Raw genomic sequence first — 17,137 nt, 5'->3', positions numbered from 1 at the left:
GGGGAGGGGTGGTAGGGTAATAAAGAAGGAAAATACAGTGAATTCGGAAAGTATTGAGACAGGCTTATTCTAAAATTTATTAAATTCCTCATCAATATACACAATACCCCATAATGACAAAGCAAAAACATGTTTTTCGAAATGTAAACAAGGTATTTATGTTTTCATTTTTTATACATTTGCAAAAAATTGAAAAAACTTGTTTTTGCTTTGTCACAATTTTCTTTATCCAATTTTGGTCTTTAATGCAGGGCTGGCAGACAAGTTCTTTGCTTTCCCCGCCTCCACTTGTCTCTTCCATTTTTGCGGTAATGCTGCAATTAGTTTGTTGTAATTTTGCAGGCATTTCCATGTATTTTTGTTAGCTGGATGTGTGACATAACTCCACCGGTCCTATTTATGATATAATTTACAAAGATTATACCTTTTTTAAACATTATTTTAAATATATACACTACCGTTCAAAAGTTTGGGGTCACTTAGAAATGTCCTTGTTTTTGAAAAAAAATATCAGTAACCATCACTCCAATGGCACGTTGTGTTAGCTAATCAAAGTTTATTATTTTAAAAGGCTAATTGATCATTAGAAGAAAAAAAGTTTTGATTTCTAGCTGTTCTATATTTTTCTACATGTACAAGGCAACTCCGGGATGCTGGCCTTCTAGGCAGAGTTGCAAAGAAAAAGCCATATCTCAGACTGGCCAATAAAAATATAAGCTTAAGATGGGTAAAATAACACAGACACTGGACATAGGAACTCTGCCTAGAAGGCCAGCATTCCGGAATCGCCTCTTCACTGTTGACGTTGAGACTGGTGTTTTGCGGGTACTATTTAATGAAGGTGCCAGTTGAGGACTTGTGAGGCGTCTGTTTCTCAAACAAGACACTCTAATGTACTTGTCCTCTTGCTCAGTTGTGCACCGGGGCCTCCCACTCCTCTTTCTATTCTGTTTAGAGCCAGTTTGCGCTGTTCTGTGAAGGGAGTAGTACACAGCGTTGTACGAGATCTTCTGTTTCTTGGCAAGTTCTCGCATGGAATAGCCTTAATTTCTCAGAACAAGAATACACTGACGAGTTTCAGAAGAAAGTTATTTGTTTCTGGCCATTTTGAGCCTGTAATCAAACCCACAAATGCGGATGTTCCAGATACTCAACTAGTCTAAAGAAGGCCAGTTTTATTGCTTCTTTAATCAGGACAATGGTTTTCAGCTGTGCTAACATAATTGCAAAAGGGTTTTCTAATGACCAATTATCCTTTTAAAATGATAAACTTGGATTAGCTAACACAACGTGCCATTGGAACACAGAAGTGATGGTTGCTGATAATGGGCCTCTGTACACCTATGACATATTCCATAAAATATCTGCTGTTTCCAGCTACAATTGTCATTTACAACATGAACAATGTTTACACTATGTTTCTGATCAATTTGATGTTATTTTAATGGACAAAACATGTGCTTTTCCTTAAAAAGCAAGGACATTTCTAAGTGACCCCAAAATTTTTAACGGTAGTGTATGTTTTTTTTAATGAATTTGTATATTTGAGTTTAACCACAATATTTGTTGCATTATTTGTTCTGTTTTGTTTTCTGGTGGATTAAACTGAAATTGCAACCAACTTTCAATGGCTTGTTTAAAAAACAGCGATATTTTGGAGATGATTTCATTTTGAAATAACCGAAAGGGAGAGGTTGTAATCTGAATAAAGGGAAGGCCATTCTTGAACAGGAGATGAGACATTCTTACTAGTCTGCTAAAGAACCAGTTTGGATTTAAGTATAATTTTTGTATGACTGATGTCTTTAGTGAGAGGTCTAATGCTTTAATATTTAATCATTTCTGCCCTTCCGAATTCATATAGAATTATATACAGTTGGGGTGGAGTCATACAATTTTTCTGACATTTCACATTCTTAAAATAAAGTGGTGATCCTAACTTTCCTAAAACAGGGAATTTTTACTAGGATTAAATGTCAAGAATTGTGAAAAACTGAGTTTAAATGTATTTGGCTAAGGTGTCTGTAAACTTCCGACTGTATATAGGCCCGTTTATTTTCGTCTGACTTGCTGTTCCAAATAAAATTGAATATTTCTTGCTCATATAATTTTAAAAAACAGGTCGCTATATGTAGGCTACAACATAAGCAAATAGGTAAACTGGGATATGACTAAAGAGTTAATCAGGGTGATTTTTCCACAAATAGACAGGTATTTTCCTTTCCATGGTAAGAAGATCTTATCTATTTTTGCAAACTTTTATTTAAAATGTATTGGAGTGAGATCATTTCTTTCTTTCGGGGTATATATTCCGAGTATGTCCACATAACCATCAAACCATTTTATTGGTAAACTACATGGTAATGTGAAAGTTGTATTTTTTTGTGATCCAATACGTAATATAGTACACATCATAATTTAGTTGTAATCCAGAGATGTTAGGAATAATTATCTAGATCCCCTGAGGCTTTTAAGGGATCCAAATTGTGGATATATAAGAAAACATGAATCATCACCATACAATGACACCTTTGTTTTTAAACCCTGGATTTCTAACCCCTTGATATTATTGTTGGATCTGATTTTAATAGCTAACATTTCGATGGCCATAATAAATAGATATGCCTATAGTGGACAACCTTGTTTTACTCTTCTTGACAGTTTAATACTTTCTGAGAAGTAGCCATTATTTACTATTTTACACTTAGGGTTACTATACATAACTTTAACCCATTTTACATCAGATTCTCCAAAATTGAAATATTCCAGGCATTTATATATAAATTCCAGTCGTACTTTATCAAAAGCCTTTTCCAAGTCAGCTATGAATACAAGGCCTTGTTTCCCAGATTTTTCATAGTGTTCTATTGTTTCCAGTACTTGACTTATATTATCTCCAATATATTGTCCATGTAAAAAACTGTCTGATTAGGATGAATAATATCCAACAATATCTTTTTAATTCTATGCCACTACATTTTGCATCACAACACTGAAGTGTAAAGGGCCTCCAATTTTTTAAATGGACTGGATCTTTATATTTACCACTTGGATCCTTTTTCAGTAATAATGAAATCAGACCTTCTTGTTGAGTATCTGATAATATAATTTTTTTATAGGAGTGGTTAAAACATGCTAGTAACATTCCTCTGAGTGTATCAAAAAAGGTTTGGTATACCGCCACTGGTATACCATCCAGCCCTGGAGTTTTCCCTGACTTAAAGGCAGCTAGGGTAATTGGTGCAGAGTCAGGAATTGAATTTCAACTCTGAAAACTGAATTGACGCCAACCGTGGTGGTTTCACCTGATTAGTGCTGTAGCTAGTATAGAGTACTTATGTTATCGGTTTACGTTTAATTACAGGTGGTAAGGCAGAAGCTCTATGAGCAAAAGCCGTTGAAAATACGTATTTTAGGCTTAAAAGATGTTGAGATGTCTTTCAACGTCTTGTGCTCATTGACCTGCCTTTGATCTTTATCTGAGGAAAAGGCAACAGTGAAAGAGACAAAAGTTTGCTTAAGTCCTTATCAGTGACTTGAGCAGGAACAACGTTGGCATTTCAAACAGAGCTAGAGACAGGAAGATCAAGTGCCAGACACAATGCCTGACATCATGACAACCGACCATTCACCTTTGTAGTATATTTTAAGTGTTTATCATATCAGACATTGTATTGCACTTCGTTTTTCTCAATGGAAACTCCATTTATTAATCAATGTCATGAAAGCGTATTTGAGTACAACCGAGCAAATTGTGAACTCACACATTGACAAACACAGCTCTCCCTTCGTAGCATCGGTCTATACATTGTTGCCATCCCCCCCAAACTCTCAGCCGTCAAAAATATGACTTCCTTCCCGTGGGCATTTTCCTGTTTACGTGTGGGTCAGGAGAGAGAGATAGTGTCTTCCAGTCACCTCTGACCTGACCTTAGCCTAAAGGTCAGCACATGTCTTGCATACATGTAATCATCACAAGTACACACAAAGACGCCCTCTGTCCCAAAACAAAGACATTGAAGGAAACTCACATAATTTTGATGTTCTGGTTTACCATACTGCTATATTTTTTATTTTGACTTTACCAATTCAAATGGACATTTATATCAGCCACTGTGTTACTGGTGTCTGGCTTGGCTTCGTGGGTTAGACTGAGGGGAAATTCTGCTCTTGGTAATGTAGAGCAAGCACTTGATGTGTTATGGAGCTTTTTTACTCTATGAATGAAAGGTTTCATTCTTCCCTTCTGTTAGCTATGATTGTGATACTCGCTCTGAAGAATACAGGAAGATTCAGAGGCATGTCTGTCTATAGCAGCCAATCACCTGAGACTTTGCTGCTCTTGCTCAATCATGAACTGGCACTCAGGATTTCATAATGTTAACACATTAACAAAAAATGAAGAGAAAGCAGGGAGCACTAATAACAGCCTGTAGGTGTGTGCGTGTGCATGTGTATGCGTGCGTGTCACCATGTGCGTGCGTATGTGTGGGCACACACACGTCTGTGTGTTTATGTGGACGGAGAGAGGTACACACAAACTTTCATTTTTTGTGCCAAGTACACACATAAAAACGCTTCAAATGTGCAAATAAAAAAACTATTGCACAAGAAAAATGTGGACAGTCGGGTGCATCACAAATTCTGAACCGCTGGACAGCAACATAATAAACTAAAGCCCTGATAATTGGGAACGAGGTCAGAATGACTGTTACGGTTTGATCCATAAATAAATAATTACATAGCCTAAAAAACTAACAATACATATGTCCAAGATACCTGATTAACATGATATCAATAAAGCAGCCACATCCCACAGTCCCCGGTGCCGACATTCAGAAATACAAAGATGGTTTAGTATTTAGTTTAAAAACTCTGACGAATGCCAAACGAACAAGAAACGCTTTTCAATGAGAAAACAGAAATCCACTTTTTTTTTTTTTTTTTATCTATACAATACTCATTTTAAGGAGAACAAAAACTACTTAGCCTACATTTGAACACCACCACAACAGCTTCGCTATTTGGCATCTTCCCAATTAAGTAGCCTAGTTTTGTTGTTTGGCTTCTTGAAGAGAACTATGGCATATCACTCTCAGCCCACCTCTTCCAATGCATTGTGGAAAAGTGTGCATCGAATTCTACTAGATGACGAGCCGAAATGAGCTGAAAGTTCACATTAAAAAAAAAATGCATACTGAGAATGCGTCATGTGCGATTGCATTGTTTCCCGCTATTCTTTGATTTCGGTAGTGCATCCCCATATCTACAGTTGAAGTCGGAAGTTTACATACACCTTAGCCAAATACATTTAAACTCAGTTTTTCACAATTCCTGACATTCAATCCTTGTAAAAATTCCCTGTTTTAGGACAGTTAGGATCACCACTTTATTTTAAGAATGTGAAATGTCAGAATAATAGTAGAGAGAATGATTTATTTCAGCTTTTATTTCTTTCATCACATTCCCAGTGCGTCAGAAGTTTATATACACTCAATTAGTATTTGGTAGCATTGCCTTTAAATTGTTTAACTTTGGTCAAACGTTTCAGGTAGCCTTCCACAAGCTTCCCACAATAAGTTGAGTGAATTTCGGCCTGTTCCTCCTGACAGAGCTTGTGTAACTGATTCAGGTTTGTAGGCCTCCTTGCTTGCATACGCTTTTTCAGTTCAGCCCACAAATTTTCTATGGGATTGAGTTCAGGGCTTTGTGATGGCCACTCCAATACCTTGACTTTGTTGTCCTTAAGCAATTTTGCCACAACTTTGGAAGTATGCTTGGGGTCATTGTTCATTTGGAAGACCCATTTGCGACCAAGTTTTAACTTCCTGACTGATGTCTTGAGATGTTGCTTCAATATGTCCACATCATTTTCCTCTCTCATGATGCCATCTATATTCTGAAATGCACCAGTCTCTCCTGCAGCAAAGCACCCCCACAACATGATGCTTCCACCCCCGTGCTTCACATTTGGGATGGTGTTCTTCGGCTCGCCAGCCCCCCCCTTTTCCTCCAAACATAACAATGGTCATTATGGCCAAACAGTTCTATTTTTGTTTCATCAGACCAGAGGACATTTCTTCAAGAAGTACGGTCTTTGTCCCCATGTGCAGTTGCAAACCGTAGTCTGGCTTTTTTATGGCGGTTTTGGAGCAGTGGCTTCTTCGTGACTGAGCCGCCTTTCAGGTTATGTCGATATAGGACTCGTTTTACTGTGGATATAGATACTTTTGTACCTGTTTCCTCCAGCATCTTCACAAGGTCCTTTGCTGTTGTTCTGGGATTGATTTGCACTTTTCACACCAGAGTACGTTCATCTCTGGGAGACAGAACATGTCTCCTATCCTGAATGTTATGACGGCTGCGTGGTTCCATGGTGTTTATACTTGCGTACTGTTGTTTGTACAGATGATCGTGGTACCTTCAGGCGTTTGGAAATTGCTCCCAAGAATGAACCAGACTTGTGGAGGGCTACCATTTTTTTCTGAGGTCTTGGCTGATTTCTTTTGATTTTCCCATGATGTCAAGCAAAGAGTCACTGAGTGTGAAGGTAGGCCTTGAAATACATCCACAGGTACACCTCCAGTTGACTCAAATGATGTTAATTAGCCTATCAGAAGCTTCAAAAGCCATGACATAATTTTCTGGATTTTTCCAAGCTGTTTAAAGGCACAGTCAACTTAGCCTCTATGGGCTAGGTGGGACGCTTGCGTAACAGCCACTTGCAGCCTGTGGCGCGATTTTCAAAACCTTAAAAATCCTATTACTTCAATTTCTCAAACATATGACTATTTTACAGCTATTTAAAGACAAGACTCTCGTTAATCTAACCACACTGTCCGATTTCAAAAAGGCTTTACAACGAAAGCAAAACATTAGATTATGTCAGCAGAGTACCAAGCCAGAAATAATCAGACACCCATTTTTCAAGCCAGCATATAATGTCACCAAAACCCAGAAGACAGCTAAATGCAGCACTCACCTTTGATGATCTTCATCAGATGACAACCCTAGGACATTATGTTAAACAATACATGCATGTTTTGTTCAATCAAGTTGATATTTATATCAAAAACCAGCTTTTTACATTAGCATGTGACGTTCAGAACTAGCATACTTCCGGGGAATTCGCTAACATTTTACTAAATTACTCACGATAAACGTTCACAAAAAGCATAACAATTATTTTAAGAATTATAGATACAGACCTCCTCTATGCACTCGATATGTCCGATTTTAAAATAGCTTTTTGGTGAAAGCACATTTTGCAATATTCTAAGTACATAGCCCAGGCATCACGGGCTCGCTTATTTAGACACCCGGCAAGTTTAGCACTCACCATAATCATATTTACTATTATAAAAGTTTGATTACCTTTTGTTGTCTTCGTCAGAATGCACACCCAGGACTGCTACTTCAATAACAAATGTTGGTTTGGTCCAAAATAATCCATCGTTATATCCGAATAGCGGCGTTTTGTTCGATGCGTTCCAGACACTATCCGAAATGGTAAAGAAGTGTCGCGCGCATGGCGCAATTCGTGACAATAAAATTCTAAATATTCCATTACCGTACTTCGAAGCATGTCAACCGCTGTTTAAAATCAATTTTTACGACATTTTTCTCGTAGAAAAGCGATAATATTCCGACAGGGAATCTCCTTTTCGGCAAACAGAGGAAAAAAATCACAAAGGCGGGGGCGGTCGGGTCACGCGCATAAGCCCAGAGTCCCTTGATCGGCCACTTGAGAAAGGCGATAATGTGTTTCAGCCTGGGGCTGGAATGACGACATTCTGTTTTTTCCCGGGCTCTGAGAGCCTATGGAAGACGTGGGAAGTGTCACGTTAGAGCAGAGATCCTTAGTAAAAGATAGAGATGGAAAAGAAGTTCAAGAAATGGTCAGACAGGCCACTTCCTGTAAAGGAATCTCTCAGGTTTTGACCTGCCATTTGAGTTCTGTTATACTCACAGACACCATTCAAACAGTTTTAGAAACTTTAGGGTGTTTTCTATCCATATGTAATAAGTATATGCATATTCTAGTTACTGGGTAGGAGTGGTAACCAGATTAAATCGGGTATGTTTTTTATCCAGCCGTGTCAATACTGCCCCCTAGCCCTAACAGGTTTTAATGTATGAAAACTTTTGACCCACTGGAATTGTGATACAGTGAATTATAAGTGAAATAATCTGTCTGTAAAGAATTTTTTGAAAAATGACTTGTGTCATGCATAAAGTAGATGTCCTAACCGACTTGTCAAAACTATAGTTTGTTGACAAGAAATGTGTGTAGTGGTTGAAAAACGAGTTTTAATGACTCCAACCTAAGTGTATGTAAACTTCCGACTTCAACTGTAATTGATCAGCTGTTGTCAAAGCCAAAATTAGTATGACATCAGAGCATTTAAAGTATATGTCCTGAACAAAAATATAAACACAACATGTAACACACAACAAGTGTTGGGCCTATGTATCATGAGCTGAAATGAAAGATCCCAGAAATAATCCATATGTACAAAAAGCGTATTTCTCTAACATTTTGTGCACAAATTTGTTTACATCCCTTTTAGTGAGCATTTCTCCTGTGCCAAGATAATCCAGGTGTGATATCAAGAAGCTGATTAAACAGCATGACCATTACACATGTGCACCTTGTGCTGGGGACAGTAAGTCCACTCTAAAATGTACAGTTTTGTCACACAACACAATGCATATATGTCTCAAGTTTTGAGGGAGTGTACAATTGGCATACTGACTGCAGGAGCTGTTGCCAGGAATGTTGTTTTAGAGAGTTTGACACTATTCCCAACCGGCCTCACAACGCCAGACCAGGTGTATGGCGTCGTGTGGGCGATTGGTTTGCTGATGTCAACGTTGTGTACAGAGTGCCCCGTGGTGTTAGTGGGGTTATGGTATGGCAGGCATAAGCTATGGACAACAAACACAGTTCCATTCTATCAATGGCAATTTGAATGCACAGAGATATTGTGACGAGATCCTGAGGCCCATTGTGAGGCCCATTTCTTTAATAGTATATGTGACCAACAGATACATATCTGTATTCCCAGTCATGTGAAATCCATAGATTAGGGTATAATGCATTTATTTCAATTGACTGATTTCCTTATACGAACTGTAATGCAGTAAAATATTTGAAATTGTTTCATATTGCGTTTATATTTTTGTTCAGTATCTTTTTCAAATGTTGCATACTATTTAACTTTCTATTTTCACATGCTCAAACAGCTTACTATTTGGGATACAAGGATGGGTATTCGGACATGGCCTCCTTTTCTCTCTCTCTCTCCCTCCACCTCCCTCTCTCTCTCCCTCCACTCTCACCACCCACCCACCCACCTTGCTTCTCTCTCTCTCTCTCTCTCTCTCTCTCTCTCTCTCTCTCTCTCTCTCTCTCTCTCTCTCTCTCTCTCTCTCTCTCTCAGGGGAGCCCCTCTGGCCCTGAGCCAGTCTCTGGTTGCACGTGATATTGATCTGATCTACCTGCTAGTCTCGGTGGTACTGCCTCAGGCCTACTCCAGCCTCTTCACTGCCCCATACCGCATTGGTTCAGCGCTAACATTCATACTTGACTTGGAAAGATGGCTGGAATGGAATGGAGAATCAGTGTCTAATATCATAGCCAGTCCTCAGAGAGACTGGGTAGAATGGCAGTATATTGGAGGTGTTTTAGCAGAACATGCTCTTGCCATCAATCTTGTATCGATCCCTGTGTTGAAGACACAATGGAAGGGTATCTGTCAGTATGCGTTTCACTCAGTGTTCTGTTCTCCCTTATATCACATTTTGTGAGTGTAGTGTGAGGATATCCCCAGTATTTCAGACACAGAGACACACACACACACACCCTCTTTCACATATACCCTCAGCGTCATTGTTATGTCAGGAGTAGCGTGTTTGATCCTCCACAGGTCAACGACAGCTTGACAGGCTGTCGTTGTCTGAAGGTGACGAGAAGCAGCTCCCTGCCGACACACTCAACCAACCTCTCCTCTCCCCTCTTCCTCCTCTTCTCACCTCTTCTCTTTCTTTTCCCCTTTCCTCTCTTCCTCTCCCCTCCTTTCTTCCCTCATCTTTTATCCTCTCCTCTCCCATCCTCTCCATTGTGACCCTAACAGATGCAGAGCCCTATTCCCTGGGCTCCCCCCCCCCTCACCCAGTTCCCTGTGATGAATCCACAGGCCCTGTGATGTGCTTTCTCTGTGTAAGTGTGTGGTTTTCCTGGGCCTCTGTTGGTGTATGGCTGCCGTCAGGGACCTGGATCCCGGGCTCTTACTGTGGCTCTTTCTTGGGGCCTCTTGGGACCTTGCAGCAGCCAAAATAAATGATGTTTCCCATTACAACTACCTATCTGCTGCTGCTAGGAACAGCTGTTTGGATCTGAGCGCCCGCCAAACATTGTTCTGTGTCGCGAGAGAGACGGGGGGAAGAAAGGAAGGAAGAGAGAAGGAGCGAGGGAATGAAAGGAGATATACTGTTGTTGGAGTTTGTGTTGTGGCAGTTTGTCTTTGTCCTTAAGGTGTCTCTGTGTTGGTTGGTGCCTCGCACACATGCAGGCACATATCAAACGTACGTACGTACACACACACCCAGACACACACACACACACACACACACACACACAAGGCATACCTCCCATTCCCATCTTCCCCCCAGATTGGGAGGTTGTGCGCGTTTTTTGGTTTGTCACACAAAGTGTCAAACACACTTCTCTCCTGACTCAAGGACAAACAATATTTAGCTGCTGTGGTGGTGGTGGCTTAAAATAACCCACTTCAAAGTACCAGACCAGACAATGTTCATTTGTTTTACCTTTATTTATACAGGCAAGTGCATTAAGAATAGATTCCAATTTGCAATACATACCTGTCAAGAGGCGGCCACAGCAGCGACTTTACATTTGGGGCTCAACAATGTTACTTTTGTCCAAAATGGCGGCTTAATTGACAGCATGTAGATGGAGTCCAGACCCCTCCTGTTGACTTCTGACTCAACAACGTCACTTCTCCTCAAAATGGTGGCTTAGTTGACTGCATGTAGATGGAATCCAGAGCCCTCCAGTTGACTTGTGTGAGTGGTTGCGTTGCTTTAGTTTCTCACAGCAGGATTATGTGTATGGTGTTTGACTTGGGGTGTGAACCCTTCTGCTCCCCTGCTCTGTGTTAATTCTCCAGCTCAACATCAGTCAGTCCCCATTCAATCTGGAGTAAGCCTGGTTCCAGATCAGTTTGGGCCTTATAGACGACTCCTTGTTTATTGTCATGCAAAAAGGGCTGGGACCAGGCTACGTTGGAGTGGTTTCTCCAGCAGGTTTCTGTCTATGGAGTTTGTTTGCATTGGAGTTAGCCTGGTCCTAGATCAGTTTGTGCTCGATAGCGAACTATTATGGTTGTTGTCATTCTAAACATACAAACAGATGTTTCTCAACCAGGTTTCTGTGTAGTGCGTTTGGTTGTGTTAGGGATAACCTGGTCCCAGGTCAGTTTGTGCCTTATAACCGACTCCTCTGTGTCATTCTAAACATAGGGGAGAATGGGGTATTGTGAGCCATTTCTTACATTCAGCATCACTACGCAAAGGGAAATAGAGTATTCTTACTAACAAAGATATCTACATATATTCCAGGATGTTGTGTATCCCTGGAAATAATCAGAATTCATGTAAACATAACAGTTTTTAAAATATAGCTTGTCCAAAAAAAAGTTGTCTCGGCACAACTTATCCCCGGTATGGGGTAAGTTGAGCACAAGGACTGGGTAAGTTTATGGTGTCCTGTGACAGTGGGTGTTGGTGCTGGTAGGTTAATGTTTAATTCATGGAATGGGGGTATGATATAGGTATTGAATAGATATAGATCTCTGTTCAATATCACTTAACCTTCCATTTTTTGACCAGTTGTCTGGGACAGGGATGTTGTTTTGATGTGCCAATTCGCAGAGGTGGGACCAAGTCACTATTATTTTAATCACAAGCAAGTCACAAGGTCCGAGTCTCAAGTCGAGTCCAAGTAGAATGGGTTGAGTCAAGTCCAAGTCGTGCATTCTAAGAGCAAGTCAAGTCGAGTCAAGTCACACATTTTTTTCAAATCAAATCTCAGGTCAGGGAAAAAAATCTATACATGCAATGGCTTGTTCAACTTCAAATCTTTGTCTATTTATTGAGGTTACCAGACAGTCCTTTTCATTATTATGTCTACAACACATTTTGATTATGTAATAATTCACCTTAACAACAAATTCCAAATGCAATCTTCATAAGTAAACGATACATTTCAAGCAATTTTGACATACTAAAAGACCAGTAAGCCTATGCTAGTAATTGCTGCTTAATGCCCCATTGCTGGTGAGCATGCAAAGTAAACAGCTAATATTCCTGATTACCAATTTTTTTTGGAGCTGCATATTTACTTATGATACTCCTCTCTCCCTACAATTAGACATTTGCGCTGCACCAGATCCTACAGCAAATCTGTACATCAAATCATCAATCTGTTCACTAGCTCAGTGGTTCTCAAACTTTTTGAACCAGGACCCCCAAAAAGGAGTGGTTCGAAGCTTGTGACACCCCGCGCACATGCATGCCCTTGTGAACGCGCACAATCACTGCGCAAATGTAGCCTGTCATTACAGCCATAAACGTGATGCACTTCCAAAACGCAAGATACAGAAATAAACAGACTTTTACACCTGCATTTTGAACTTCAATGGTTTCAATCATTCATGTTAGCAAGTAGGGATATCATGTCGCATTATCACTTCTTTGGAGTACAGAATAAGTAGGTTCGTATAGCCTACCTGTGTGCAGCGGAGGTTGAGGTTGCAGGATCGGATGGAAAGCATGATCAGTCTGTATAGACTTTTTCTTCTACACAAATATTGTAATTCATTTGCCAGAATATGTTACATCTTCATACCATAAGTATTAAAGGTAGTGCGATGTTACAGCTAGCTTTAGACATATAGCCAATATCCACCACTGAGGTAAACAATTATAACCCACCCAAACTAGGAATATCTGAAATATGAAAATTATTAATAAAATCACTTTGGCAGCCTATTGTTCTGGCAAAGATGCCCCCGTAAACGATTGCTAAACTGTATTTTATATGGATAATATAAACGTAGGTGGGCTACTCTGTTTTTGCCAGGCTAAATTGGAGAAAATTAAACAAGCGCTTTCTGGTCATTAATCTGACTATGTGCGCCAGCCTTTCCGTGCTCTGCCAATGTTGATGACTGGTCATTGGTCAACACTCGAGATGCGCGGAGATGAACAAGAATTTGGTGCAATGCTGTAGGTCTATGTTAGTGACCAGATCGAATAAGCAAAAATATACATACAAATGGAAGGCTATATGTAACCTATTGAAATATGTATTAAATGATAACTTCTTCCAAAATATTTGGTCACAAGATTCATTTTGTGTATGGTTTCCTAGAAACAATTGGTAGTTCAACTAACCCTTTTGCACAACTTACCCCACTCTCCCCTACAAACAGATCTATGATCAGGCTCTGTTGGAGTGGCTTATCCACAATCTCTAGCAGGTATGTGTTGGAGTTAGCCTGGCCCCAGATCAGTTTGTGCCGTATAGCCAACTCCTATGTTCATTGTCATGTCAAACATATAGACTGATCTGCCGCATCTAGGTCTGTGTATTGGGTTTGATTTAAGGTGAAGTGTGTTTTAGTGTGAACCGTGCTTGGCCTGCACGCTCTCTCTCCCCTCCCCTCCCCTGCCTGCTGGTCTGTGTTATTTCCTCAGCCCTCCATCAGTGGGTCACAATTCAAGGCTGCAGGGAGCCACAGGAGACAGAGGCCTGCTCAGGCCAGAGCTGCAGCACTGGGTTCCCTCAAAGTTCACTTCCCCCACTACCATACAGTACATGTGGGGGTATGGCTGTGTGTGGGGGAGGGGGAGGGGTGGTAGGTTTGGTGTGGGTAGAAGTGTGTTTGTGTGCCTCTTTGTGTGTGGATGGGTGGGTGGGGGTGTTTGTGTGTAGGGTGGGTGGGTGGTATGGTGTGGGGGGATATGTGTGTGTGTACGTACGTGCTACATGAAGGGAAAGGGAGACGCGCGTTTCTAGTGTCAGTGAGTCAATCAGCAAGTGTTTCTGTGCTGAAACTGGTTACCTCCATTCATATGACATGTTATGTTCTTTTTTTTGTGTCTGTGATAATTTGTGTGTCCAGTGTGACTGTTTGTTTCCCTTTTTCTCTCTGTGTGTGTGTGTTAGTGTACGTGTATGTGCCTGTGCGTTTGCACGTTTGTGTCTGTGTTTCACTCTCCGATAAGCTGGCAGATGTGACCTTGAGGGGCATCCCCATGCTGATTTATCAAATGTTGTCTTCACAGCACAGTCTATTGTCACCTGACAAAGGCACATTTCCCAACTAAACAGGGGTGCTTAGTTAAAAATGGCTATGATGGCTCAATGTCCTTCCACACACAATGCATCTGAAATTATCAGTGTAAGGATTAACCTGTTGAGGTTAATCAATCTCCTCAATAGAGTTATAGCTCTGTTCTAATGTTGCAATGGTATGGTTTGATGTCTATATTTGATGCACTAAATCAATGAATTTTCAAGAGTCTCCTCGGTTTTTAATTAGAGTGGAGAAAAAAATCTATTGGGGCAGTGTGTGTTGAAAAGTGTTGATTCGATATTAAAAGGAGTTCAACAACATGAGTTCAGGCAAAGCATGAATGTTAAGAAGATGTCACAGGTTTCAGTTAGTCACTTATTTCATCGTTACATATCTTTTTCATTGGCGAACCAAAGGTCAGATTCCCACCACGATCGGTATTGTCCACAGGCACTTGTCTGAGGCCTGATGTGATTATTTATTTGTGCCTATTGTCCCTACATGTGACGAGTTTCATGTCTTTTACAAAGGAGTGAGGCAAACGAGGAGAAAAAAAGTTTTCGGAAAGACTTTGACTTTGGCCATTTGAATTCGATGTTCAATCCGTCTCTATCTCTAAATGGATTTCTGAAGTGCTCATTGGCTGGGGCTTTCAATTGAATGTAACCTTGAGTTATTTTGTATGTCGGATTTAAGTGCCGGTATGACATGAACAGGACTGAATGCATGCTCCTCAATTTTCTAAATTGAAAAATCTCCATCCGATACTACGCCATTGTCCAGGCAAATTAATGGAATGCTGAAAGCGAGGTTCAGGTGCTTAAAAAAAAAAAATGTATCCCTGTTTTTTTCCTTTCCCTTTTTTCGACTTAATGACTAATAAGGATAATAAGAAAAACACAGCTTAATGCTGTAGTGTTCCTACTTAATGCTTATTTATGTATTATGCATGCATATAAATGAATAGGCCGTGTCCTTCGGTCCATTCCGTTTCAAAACCCGCCATATTTGTTTCTTAAGGTGAGGGTTTTGCATAACAATCAGCGCAATCCTATTCAAACGTTGGCCTATTAATTGAAGTCGTACATTTTTCTTGTTGGCTAAAGGGCTGCTAACAATAAGCCGCAGTCGGTGTTTCTCGTAAACTTGGCTAATTGGTCCTCAGATGAGTTCTGACGTTTTTGGCCTCTTTCTCTTTCTGGTATTCAGTGAGATTTTCTTTTAAACATTAAAGCCTCTACCAGATATACTGTGTCTGGTGGTTTTCTGGTACAGTATATGTAACTCAGAAAACACTTCTGACATGATTGTTCACTTAGAGGAGCAGTACTGTAATGCTGTTTTACATTGCTGCCTACAACTTTGTTTTGGAGGTGGAGGGGGGAGAAGAGGTTCAGGGGCCCTGATTGGTGTTAATCGAATGACAGGTTTTTTTATGTTTGCTTTGAGACACGATTTTGTATCTAACTTGTAATGCTACGACAGAGTGCAGCTTTTAAGGGGCAATCTGCAGTTGAAACAATAAAGGGCCTCCCTGCCACTGTTTCGGTAAACAGCTTAGGCTGAAGAAATGTTACCACTCTCAAATTCATAGACAGAGCTATGGATGCAAGGAATGACCATCCATGATATCAAAATAACAAGCTTAAATGTTGGGTTCTGATTGGGTACAACTATTGAACTAAGCTCATGAGGCATTTCTAAGTTATATTCTTCAAGAATCAATGCTTACATTATCATTAATTTATGGATGTAGCAACTGCAGATTGCCCCTTTACGGCACTTTTCTCGCAAAGATATCCAATTGAACTAAAAGTAATGTATTTATCTAACGTGTGAATTCTCTGTCATCAACAGAACACTGTGAACACTGTGAGAAACTCATGCCACCACTATGCGCTAACACATCCACTAAACTGCATATGTACCAACTATTAGACCATGCCACTGTGGGGCTTTTTCATGGCAGGGCAGAGTGCTATATACCACACGGGTGGCGTAACACAGCGAGAACGGAGCCCTCCTGTAAACGTTGTGCCTTGGCTGCCCTGTGGGCCTCCAGGGTAGATAGAGGAGGCTGGGGAAAGCAGGACCAAATGACTGCTCTGGATTTTCATTCCTCCCTGTCTATTTCAAATGTCTCTCTTCTGTTGAGTGGCATCATCTCTCACTCTTGGAGGAAGTCCAAGTCCTTTCTCCTTGCGGCCCCTTCTGGTTGACTTAGTGTTGTGGAGGTGCCGGGAACATATGAGAAGAACTAGCCAACATGCATGATGTGGTGCCATATTCTTAAGTGGTTGAGCAAAGATACAACTCCGGGGTGTTTCGACATTGAGGGTGGGAGGGACACTTGTTAGAAACTGACAGTGGTGTGTGTGCGTGTTAGAGGGAAACTGTTTATTTTTGTTGCTTTTGGCTATCTATTCATTTGTTTATTTTTTCCTGTCTTAGAGTTGGAGCTTAGAGTTTTTGCTACTGCTACCTTCAGGGATGCGAGTAGCATACATTTGTGAGTCTTTTTACCTGAGGCTGCCCTTGTTAGTGCCTGTGTATAAATGTATATACATTATTTATAAAAATTCACAGGGAGTGAAAAAAGGTTTAATACATTTACAGACAGTAGAGAGAACAAGCACTGCAAGCAAAGCTGGGAGTTAGTTAGTTTGCATAGTAGTAAAGTAGTAGACAGGTGCTTTTTGACCAGCATGTGCAATTTCATTGTGCTAATGATAATAATAATAATATTACTATAA

At 40.4% G+C, this 17,137-nt stretch overlaps 1 protein-coding gene across 2 annotated transcripts in view; it reads left to right on the top strand.

Annotated features, from left to right (window-relative positions):
- LOC106613480 (adhesion G-protein coupled receptor D2) overlaps nucleotides 1–17,137 on the top strand; it is a 167,014-nt gene that overhangs the window by 148,882 nt on the left and 995 nt on the right. The window lies entirely within an intron of this gene.

Source organism: Salmo salar, chromosome ssa10 (assembly GCF_905237065.1).
Source record: "Salmo salar chromosome ssa10, Ssal_v3.1, whole genome shotgun sequence".
In the NCBI taxonomy this organism is placed as follows: Eukaryota; Metazoa; Chordata; class Actinopteri; order Salmoniformes; family Salmonidae; genus Salmo; species Salmo salar.
Note: the sequence above shows the minus strand (reverse complement) of the source record. Positions and strands in the feature narration are given on the sequence as shown.